The sequence below is a fragment of the Pteropus vampyrus genome, unplaced genomic scaffold (genome assembly GCF_000151845.1).
Source record: "Pteropus vampyrus isolate Shadow unplaced genomic scaffold, Pvam_2.0 Scaffold115, whole genome shotgun sequence".
NCBI classification, from domain to species: Eukaryota; Metazoa; Chordata; class Mammalia; order Chiroptera; family Pteropodidae; genus Pteropus; species Pteropus vampyrus.
In genome coordinates, this window is record NW_011888896.1 from 286,951 (window position 1) to 297,072 (window position 10,122).

The following is a 10,122-nucleotide window of genomic DNA, read 5'->3' on the forward strand; positions in this document are numbered from 1 at the left end:
TATCTTGGTTAATATTTTGTGTTCTACAATTTCCTTAAATGTCTGGGGAGACTTGATTAAAATTTTATGTTTAAGAATGAAGCAATAAAAAGCTATGTTAGAGTACTAGATTCAAAAATAGGGCTTGTCAACTTTTATGCCTCAGATTAGTGGACTAAAGGACCTGTTCATTACATTGAGGAATCTCCAAATGTAAGAACACAGAGGTCTTTGCACTGGAGTCATTCAGCTTCATCAGTAATGAACCCTTCCAACTCTGGCCCTCTTGGGATTGAAGGAATGGGAAGAAAAGTGTCTGGCTTCTGGGAGTTTTGTGCCATGATATAGGCGTTTGAAGACATCATACACAGAATTTAAATCAGTAACCCTGTCTTCAGTCCAAAGCCCCAAGTCCTGAGCCTCTCCAGAGTTCTAGAAGAACATGGACTTGTTTTCCGGCTGTATTCCTGTCTCTGTGAACTCTGCACTTCACCGAATCTGCTTAATCAGATACCACTTCTCCATTTTTATTTTCCAAAAATTTTTATTGACAACTTTTAGGCTGTTTATGGGTTTTCTTTCCCCATTCCTCTGTTCTTCTAGGATTATTCTGTTATATGTGTGTGTGCGTGTGTGTGTGGGGGGGGGGGTGTATTTTTTAATTGCTGTACTGTCGTTTTACCAGAGTCTCAAAGAGTGAGGATATTTGCATGTTGTCATGTTACAGTTTGGATCCAGAAGTATCAAAGGGGCTTCATTTTGTGCACCCTTTCTGGAAACTTAATTGTAAGTACCTAGTGTACTATGTTCAGAAGGATTCTAGGACAACGTTTGGACTACATGATGGAGCACAGAAATGGAGAGAAGTAACATCTGCAATGTAATGCTCACCCTATGTGCATTACCATATGTACAAAACTAGAACACATAATGTATATCTCTGTATAGGACGTATGTAAAAAGAAAATTTAGAGATGGAATAGAATGACAAAAATAAATAAAGTGTTCAAGGTGGACACAGAATCTCTAATTTATAAATTTATATCTTTTCATCATAGAGAGATAAAAGCTAAGTGAGCCATCAAAAACTTTATGTGTACTCTTATAATTTTAAAGAGTTAAAGGATATGGAGTTCTAAAATTAATGATTGTCCTAGAACTTATACAAGCTTAAAAAATAAACAGATATAAGCTGGGTTTAGATAAATTTATGGATTGTGGATCTGTAGCAGTGAATAAAGGAAAATGGGGATATATACTGATTTATTCACATATAAGACAAAAGAACTTGTCATTATTGAAAAGATATGTTGCTTCCACTGTTAACTTAATAGGAATAGGAATATTAATAGGAATTAATATTAATAGGAATATTAACTTAATAATAATAACCAGCATGGCATTTATTATGTAGTCACTATACAGAGATATTAAACTTCTCAGAGCATCTTACAGCCAAGGAGAAAACCATGCAAGCTTTGCAGTGATCTTGAGAAACTGTACACAGTAATAGAATGGGCACTGAAGTAAGAGTTAGAATACTTGGATTCCAGTCTTGGATAAGCAGATAACTCCCTGAAACCTGAGCTAGTCATTTAGGCTCCTCAGCAAGACTTAGTATTTAATGAGTGATGAGACTGCTGTACTTCTAAGGCGTTGTTAACTCTTATAGGAGAAATCATACATCTCACCTTTCTTGCTACACAGGTTGCATACCTCATACTAAAAGCCCCACACTATATAGCATAGATCAAAGTACCACTAACATTTGCAAGAATAACCAAATGCCCCAAAATACTTATTATAGTCACTTCTTTATTATCCATGTTAACAGAAGAAAAATAGAGAATAATCTTTTTTAAGCAAATGAGCTTTTAAAAATGTACTTGGCTTAAGATAGCATCACACTTAATAATATTTTATGAGAATTTTCTTTCCAGGTTATGTTTTACTTTGGCTAATAAGAAAGTTGGTGGGTATTTCCTGAGAACAAAACAATTTCACATTTGGAGAAGGCAGCCATAGAACTGAGTCAGTATGAAATGTTTTACATTTGCTGTTAATGATCCCCAGAGAGAATGATCTGCAGCTGGATAAAATTAATAGTAACAATACCTATGTTTTATAGCAATTCGTGGTGATTTTAAAGATGTCTGCAATTCTTTGACACTGTTCTTATGAAGAGGTGGAGTCTCTGTTCCCTCCCATCAACCTGACCAGGGCTTGGTGACTGCCTTGATGAATACAGTGTGGCAGAAGTGATGCTGTACAACTTCTGAATTCAGGTTAGGAATGGCTATGCCTCTTCTACTAGTTTTTCTTGGCATACTAACTGTTGAAGCTTAAGCCACCATGAAGAAAGTCTGGCTGCCCCGAGGTTGCCTTAAGGAGAGCCTACACGAAGTGATGACATATGGAAAGAGAGAAACAGCCCCAGCTCCTCCATTCCCCAAATGTCTGCAACTTTCCAGCTTAGGTACTATGAGGGAGAAAGTTTTAGAGGTGACTGAGTCCTAGTCATGATCTGACTTCAACTCGAAGGGACTCTGAGCAAAAATCATCTAACTAGGCCTTTTCAAAACCAAGATTCATTATCAAAATAAATAATAGTTATTGTTTTTAGTCATTGTTTCTGATGGGTTATTATGCAGTAATGGATAACTAAAACACACTTTAAAAATCACTTTTATCTCCCAAATTTCTCTGGACAGTCAAGCTTATGTTCCTATTTCGTGGATAAGGAAATTGAGACCCAGACGTTAAAGGGATAGGTGCACATGTCTAATCCAAGTTCCTCTTTCTACCAGTGAAGAAAATGAGGTTCAGAGAGGCAAAATGACTCATAAAAATCAGGTAGCCTATTGGTGGAAATGCCGAAACTTTTCCCAGTCCTCCTTCCAGTATTTAGCTACATATATGTCCCCTGGTCCATAAGAACTAGAGTTGCTTTTCATCCAGGGAAATAAAAGTGGTCAGGATTACTTTCATATTCAGGTCATGTTTTCCATGGATCCATAGAAATAGTGGAAGGAGCATTGGTCTTTTGATGACAGAAGAATTTTGTTTCAAATCAACTTGCTCAATGTGTGCTCTGTTATTTATTGTCTAATAAGTCATATCTTCTTTATCTATAAAATTGGAATCAAAGTGCTTCCTTTGGAATATTGTTAGGAAAATAAGATATAATGAATATTAATTGCCTGGCACAATATAAGTACCTAATAGATGCCTCTCACAGAAAATCTTTTATAAAGTAACTTTTCATTATCATCATTATCATTTTTCCCCCACAGGGCCAAAAATGATTAAAGTGGTAATATTATGCTATAGTAATAATAGCAACTATAGTTTAGCTCATTTAATGCTCACAACAGCACACAGGTAATATTATTCATTTTTAGATGAGGAAATAGCCATGGAGTGGTTAAATAATGTGTCACTGTTAGTTAGGATTTGAATCTTGGCAGATAGGGAGGAGAGAAAAAATGATATCTTAGCATGGTGGTAAAAAATATATTTTGTTACTATTTGACCTCCCCTTAAGGTCCTTTGGGGAAATAAAACTAAGTGTAGTATGCCTGATAACAGCCAAGTCTTACACCAAGCCAGATCATTTCCCAATCTTGTTGGAAAGTAAATCAGATTCTATATAATTGCATCTAATGTCAATATTGTATTAGAGAAGGTCTTTCTGGGATGTCTGAGATTCATTGTTTAGGTCTTCACTATAATGTTCATGCTCCAGGTTAAAGGCTCCTAACTTGAAATATGCAGGCTCTAATGATGCTATGAAGAGTGTTTGCAAACTAAAGTGCAAAATACCACCATTATGGACTATTCAGATTCAGGGTGAACTGAAATGTCTGTTTGGACCGTACTATAATTTTCAAATACATGATTTAAGATTTTTTAGTAACTTGTCTTTATTGCAATGTTACAACTGTCTAGTACGTGTGGATTATATTACTTTAAAAAAATCTTGTGGTTTTTTCATTATAAAATGTCCTGCCATTGGTCAGTGGTCACATTGTTCTTTAGTACATAATGTAATACAGGTACTACTCTAGTACAGATTTATAGTGTGCAAGTATCTTTTAAAGTTCCATGTTGTCACAAAGTGATTCTAATAGTTTTGATCATTTCTCTTAGCAGATCACCAAACATTGCTCTCTAGGGAAGAGTCTGGGAAAATAATGTACATTGTGCTTGCAAGTTCTTGATTTACTCATAACTCAGACTATTAAAAAAGCTCATACTAGGAAGCTAAGTGTCCCCTCTAAACTTTTTCCTAGTTTTGGTAGTCATGCGAGAAATTTTCCTAATGGAGATGAATTCCTACAGTTTTTACAACACGAACACATAGAAATGATGGGTAAAATAACAAATCCATAGCCAGGCCAGCAAGAAAAATAACTTGAATTAAGTGTGAACAATAGCTATTATGATAATCAGGTGACCTCATGAAGCCATGAGGACATAGCACCTAGAGGACCTAAAAATCTACCCATGAAAAAAAGACTACACAGTGAAACAATCTATCAAAAGATAAAGAAATAACATAAGATAAAGGAGAATTTGCAGTCTAAGAACTGAAAAAGACAGAGCTACCCCAACAATCCTATAAAATCAATGTATTTAAAGTGATCAAAGAGATAAAATAAGGAAACAAGAATTTTTATTAAATTCCAAGGCACTATAAGAAAAGAACAAGATTATTTGAAAAAGGACATTTTAGAAATTAAATCTTTTTTTGGTCATGGAAATGTAAAAGTAAATGACCATCCTATGAGGAAACTCATATCATTATCTTTTCCATTTAACTGATAAACTGAGGCTTAGAAGGTTAAATAATTTACTTAAGTTCACATAGCTTATAAGTGGTGGATCCAGACTTGAACCCAGGTCTCTCTGACTCCAAAGTTTATCTTTTTAACTATTATGCTATACTGCTTAACAAAAGTATGAATTCTGTAACTATAGGAGTATCTTTATATGTTTATTATATAAACATGCATATATGCAAATACAGATATATAGTAATGTTAATAGCGGTAAATTATGGTGGTTGATTTATTTGTGATTTTTTTCTGTTTCCAGAATTTTCTACATTAAACATTATAATAGAGTAATAAACACACTCTAAGTTTTCCTTTGGTAAATACATCAAATGAAGCAAAGAAAAAATGTGAAACAGTTGTAACATTGCAATAAAGACAAGTTACTAAAAACAAACTTCAGTGATACGGATAGAAAACAGATTAGACTAAGCTGAAGAGAGAATGTGTGCTATGAAAAATAGACCTAAGAAATTACCTAGAATGAGCAGAAAGAAAATTTACACATTCTATTTATAATTTTTAGTGGCCACCGTTAGATTTTAATATGCATGCCTGATTTTACATAATTTAAAGTTAATCAATATCGTTAGTTTCTCAAACAAAACAAGTTCCAATTTTTAACTCTGAGCATCTTTGAGTTTCACATATAATTTTTGCTAGCAATTTATTTTCAACTTCTTAATATGGCATTATTATCATTACTATTATTATTATTTATGTTTCTTATACTGTCAATTCTTAGAGTTAATTACTGCTTTTTATATCTTCAGTTTCCACCTTCTTAAAATACATTGTATTACTATTCCATGGCAGTGTAACAGATTACTATAAACTTAGTTTAAAACACTGTAGATCTATTATCTTTGTTTCTATGGATGAGAAGTCCAGATGCAGGCCAAAGCTTGGACTTTGCTCAGTTTCTCGAAAGGTTGAAATCAGGTTGTCAGCTGGGCAGTATTGCTTTCTGGAGGCTCTGGGAAAGAATCAGCTTCCAAGACCATTTAATATGTTGGCAGAATTCAGGTCTTTGTGGTTATAAGACTTAGATTCCCATTCTGTTCTAGATGTTGGCCAGGGGTCACACTCAGCTGTTACAGACCGCCCACCATCCCTTGCCATGTGGCCTTCTCTATGTACCCTCACATACTTTGAATCTCTCTGACTCCCTCTGTCTTGACACCTAGGTCCATATTTAAAGGGTTGTTCTCCCTATTTTAAGATCAACTGATTTGGGGCATGTCAATACATTAGCAAAATTTCTTCACAGTAGTACCTAGATTAATTTTTAATTGAATAACTAATAGAAGATGTATTTATAACAGGGATGAGTACTGTGGGGCAATATTAGAATTCTGCCTACCACATAGCTTTTTATTTTTCACTTTATTTTTTATTTTTTTAATTTAAAAAAATCTATTTATTTATTTATTTATTTATTTATTTATTTACTTATTTTTTATGTTAATGCCTACAGCACCTGGTATTCTTAGGTGGTCTCCCATCCAAGTACTAACCAAGCCTGACCCTTCTTAGCTTCCGAGATCAGACGAGATCAGGCACATTCAGGGTGGCATGGCCATAGACTACCATATAGCTTTTTAAAGATTCTTTTATAAGATAAATTATTAATAGTAAAATTTCTTAGCATTTCTTGTCTTAAAATCTTTATATAACTTCTTTACTCTTGAATGGTTCTATGTTAACAGTAGTATTCCTCCAGCTTGAAAATATTATTCCATTGTCTTCTGACTTATGTTGTTGCTATCTGAAATTCTGCCGTCAATTAAATTTTCAAACTTTGTAGCAAATCTGTTAGATAGACATAGATAGATGCAGATGATAGATATAGATAGAATATTCTTTTTAGTTTTTGATGTCCTCAATTTCACTGAGTCTGAAACTTTTAACATGTCTTTTAACAATTTTGGAAAATTGCCAGTCACTGTTTATTTGAAAATGACTTCTTTCCTTTCTTCCTTCTGAAACACCTATCAAAACTTTTGTTCTGAAACATCTATTAAGCATCTTTAATGTTCTTATTTTATCTCCCATTTCTTTAATGTTCTTATTTTATCTCCCATTTCATCTTAATGGACTGGATTCTGAATAATTTCATAGATGTGCGTTCTAGTATATTCATTCTCTTTTCAGCTGTGTTTAATATGCATTTAATTAATCCATTGACTTCTTAACTTCAATGATGTTGTCTCTCATTTCTAATCATTCTCTTTGGCTCTTTTCCAAAATTGCCTGGTATTTTTTTTCTGTTGCTTTTAATGGTGTCACTTCCTTATTTTATATCTTAATGTATTAAAATATACTAATTTATCACCATTTAGCAACTAATATAGTAATAATTTTTTTCAGGCAGGAATTATCAATGGATCCTAAAACTAGTGAGTGAAAGTTTGACAAGAATTTGGATATTTACATAGTCTCAAAGTTATTTCCTCATACAAAATTTATTTATTACAAAGGAGAAATACTAATTTTGTAATGAAAAAACCTGGTACACATCACTCAGTGTTCAAAGTTAACCTCCACAGTAATAGGGAAAATAGGTATGATTTGCCTCCTGACATGATATACTGAGAAGGATACAGTATTTTCTCTGTGGTATTCCTGCCAAAAACGCCCAACCTGAATCTAGCCATAAGTCTTTGTTCCCCACCAATTATATATTCCCTCTTGAGAGCTATCAAGCTCTTTTAATCTATCATGATATTATATATATTACGTACTTATTCAGAATACACGATTTGGAGTTATGCAAACCTGATATAGAGATCTCGAGCCACCATTTACCTTGAAAATATACAAAACTGAATACGAAATGGCTGGCAGAGAGAATTACTTTGGAGAAAGCTGCTAATTTGTTGTGAATTTCCACTTCTGTGGCATAGAAGGGATGATTTCTTCTCCTCCTTGACCTAAATAAGAAAGAGGACTTCAAAGGAATTATTTGGAGGAATTGGCCTACTATCCTGGAGTCTGGAAGCATAAGAATGGCAAGGAAAGCTAGAGACAGATTGGCTCAAGGCAGTAGAGCAGAAAGAAAGAGAACTACCTTGGGAGTAAAAAGCTCTTCCACCAATAGCATGGTAGGACCAGAATGTGCAAATTTTTCTTGTGGATCCGACATGAGCCACATGGGAGAGAAGCAATATGGAGCTACTTTCAATTTCACCTCCTATCCCAAGAAACTGCATGGATGAGAGTATGACCACAATGAGAGAGTTGACAGCCATGTGCTCAGAGGCAGAAGGGAGAATTTTAAGCAGCCAACAAGCAAAAAGTGAGCACTGAGGAAGCTGTGATTAAAAAGATCCAGTGGTCGGGAGTGCCAGGCCCGGGAGCCACCAGGCCCCGGGTGCACGCCAGGGAGCATGTGGGAGGAGACGCCCCGCCTTCAGAGATCCAGTTCTTAAGGGGAAATGGCAACATCCATAGGTCAGGGGTGGAAGTGTGTGTGTGTGTCGGGGGTGGGAGCGGAAATTAAAGAGGGGGAGAAAAAAAAAAGATCCAGTGAGATATCACTGAGGAACTCACAAAAACATCCCACAGGAGGAAGAACCAGCTTTGGAACACTGCTACACTCAAGAGAGTTCCACCACAGATTACTTCCATGCCATTCAAATAAGATATTTTCTGTTGCTTACCTATCATCTCTCACTAGCCCACCTCCACCCTGATATGCCCAGAGAAGGCCCAACAACAGTGAGACAAGAATATAGAAGCCAAGAGTGCCCTTCCCCCATTCCGAGCTCAAGGCCTAAAGTAATACCAAGCTGAGGTAAGAGGGTGAGGTAAGGGGTGGTAGTAGTGATAAGAATATGAAGCAGTGGTTATGACATTTTTAGTCTGGTAATGAGGCTACGATTATGCATAAAAATAATTGGAGTACTTGCATTATCTGAGCATACTGAAAAGATTCTGCCAAAATTTCACTGTAGCAGTGAAGAAGAAACAGCCCACAGAGTAAATTTGAAGAGACGACAGTGAACAAGAATAAAGTTATTTTATTTATTGTTTTGTGTTGTCATGTTATACTTTCTGCTCATATTCTATTGAGTTCAGCTTATTTAGTATCCACATTTTATCCACAACCTGTCCTTGGTCACGTGGTGGTTAATTGGCAGAACTGAAACTGAAATTCAGGTACCATTTACACATATGATATGACTTTCTTTTTTAAGAGAGAGAGAGAGAGTTTGAATATTTGTTATTTATTTACATAATTAGAAAGCTTAGTTTCATCTCTAGATAATTTTTGGCCCAAAGGATAAACACATGCAAAGTGCTGGATTCGCAAAACCTTCTCTCCAAGAAAGGCAAGCCAAGTCCTGGCTAGTTTGAGTATGGAATTCCCCCGGACATGAGGCTGAGACTTTGAGAGGCCAGGATTTCCCTGGGGGGCAAATACTCACAGAGAGAGCAGATGGTTTCCAAAGTAAAACCTAGAGAGAGAGTTTCCCAAAGGAGACCAGATCTTAGGTTTTTTGGCAGAGAGGAGGTTGTTTTTCTAGTAGAGTGAAAACATCCCCACTATCCCAAGTTCATTTCCCTTCATGCACATACTTGCAGAACATTTTCTCCATCATGACAACACACAGCACGGTTCACCACAAAAGGATGATCATATTTTCCTGTTGAACGCAGTGGGCTTTTCGAACAGATTATGAGGAGCCTGCATTTTGTCGATAAACCTCTCGTAAGACCCAGAGGGAAACCAGAACACAGACTTGGGATTTGAGACTGTAGCCTGGCTAGTGACAGGAACCAGTCCTAGGCTGCCCGCCTCAATGGAGGGGCTGGCAGGGAAGGGGGAAGGGAAACCAGGTGCAGGATAGGAAGAAGAATTCGTACCAGATCTGCTTTCAGCTCTGCATCAGTTGGAAACATCTCTCTCACTGGAAACCATGTTAATGAATGGTAATCTAAACACACGCAGTATATTCTTTTATAGAACAGCAGTTGTTTTCCCTGAGCTGCTGGCCTAACTATTTGCATAAAATTTGTGTTTTAATGTTGTATAGGACCAATGAATTGTGAGGGGCAGGACACCAAGCATAAACTGAATGTGAGTTTTCCACAAGAAATCTGCCATGCAAGCACTTCACCAACCCTAAAGCTTTGAAAACCAGAACATCAGTTCTTTTCAGGCAAATCATCTGAGGCTAACTGGAAGACTCAATATTGACAGAAGGCTTTGAAGCTAAGTTTATTCCTCCCTCTCCTTTTCTATGAAAGTTACATCTTTGCCTCACTTCTCCAAAAAACACCTGCAAGTAATTTTTATTTCTTG

At 35.9% G+C, this 10,122-nt stretch overlaps 1 pseudogene; it reads right to left on the reverse strand.

Moving 5' to 3' along the window:
* Positions 1–6,282: 6,282 nt before the first annotated feature.
* Positions 6,283–6,401, reverse strand: LOC111743513 (annotated as a pseudogene).
* Between the last annotated feature and the right edge of the window lie 3,721 nt (positions 6,402–10,122).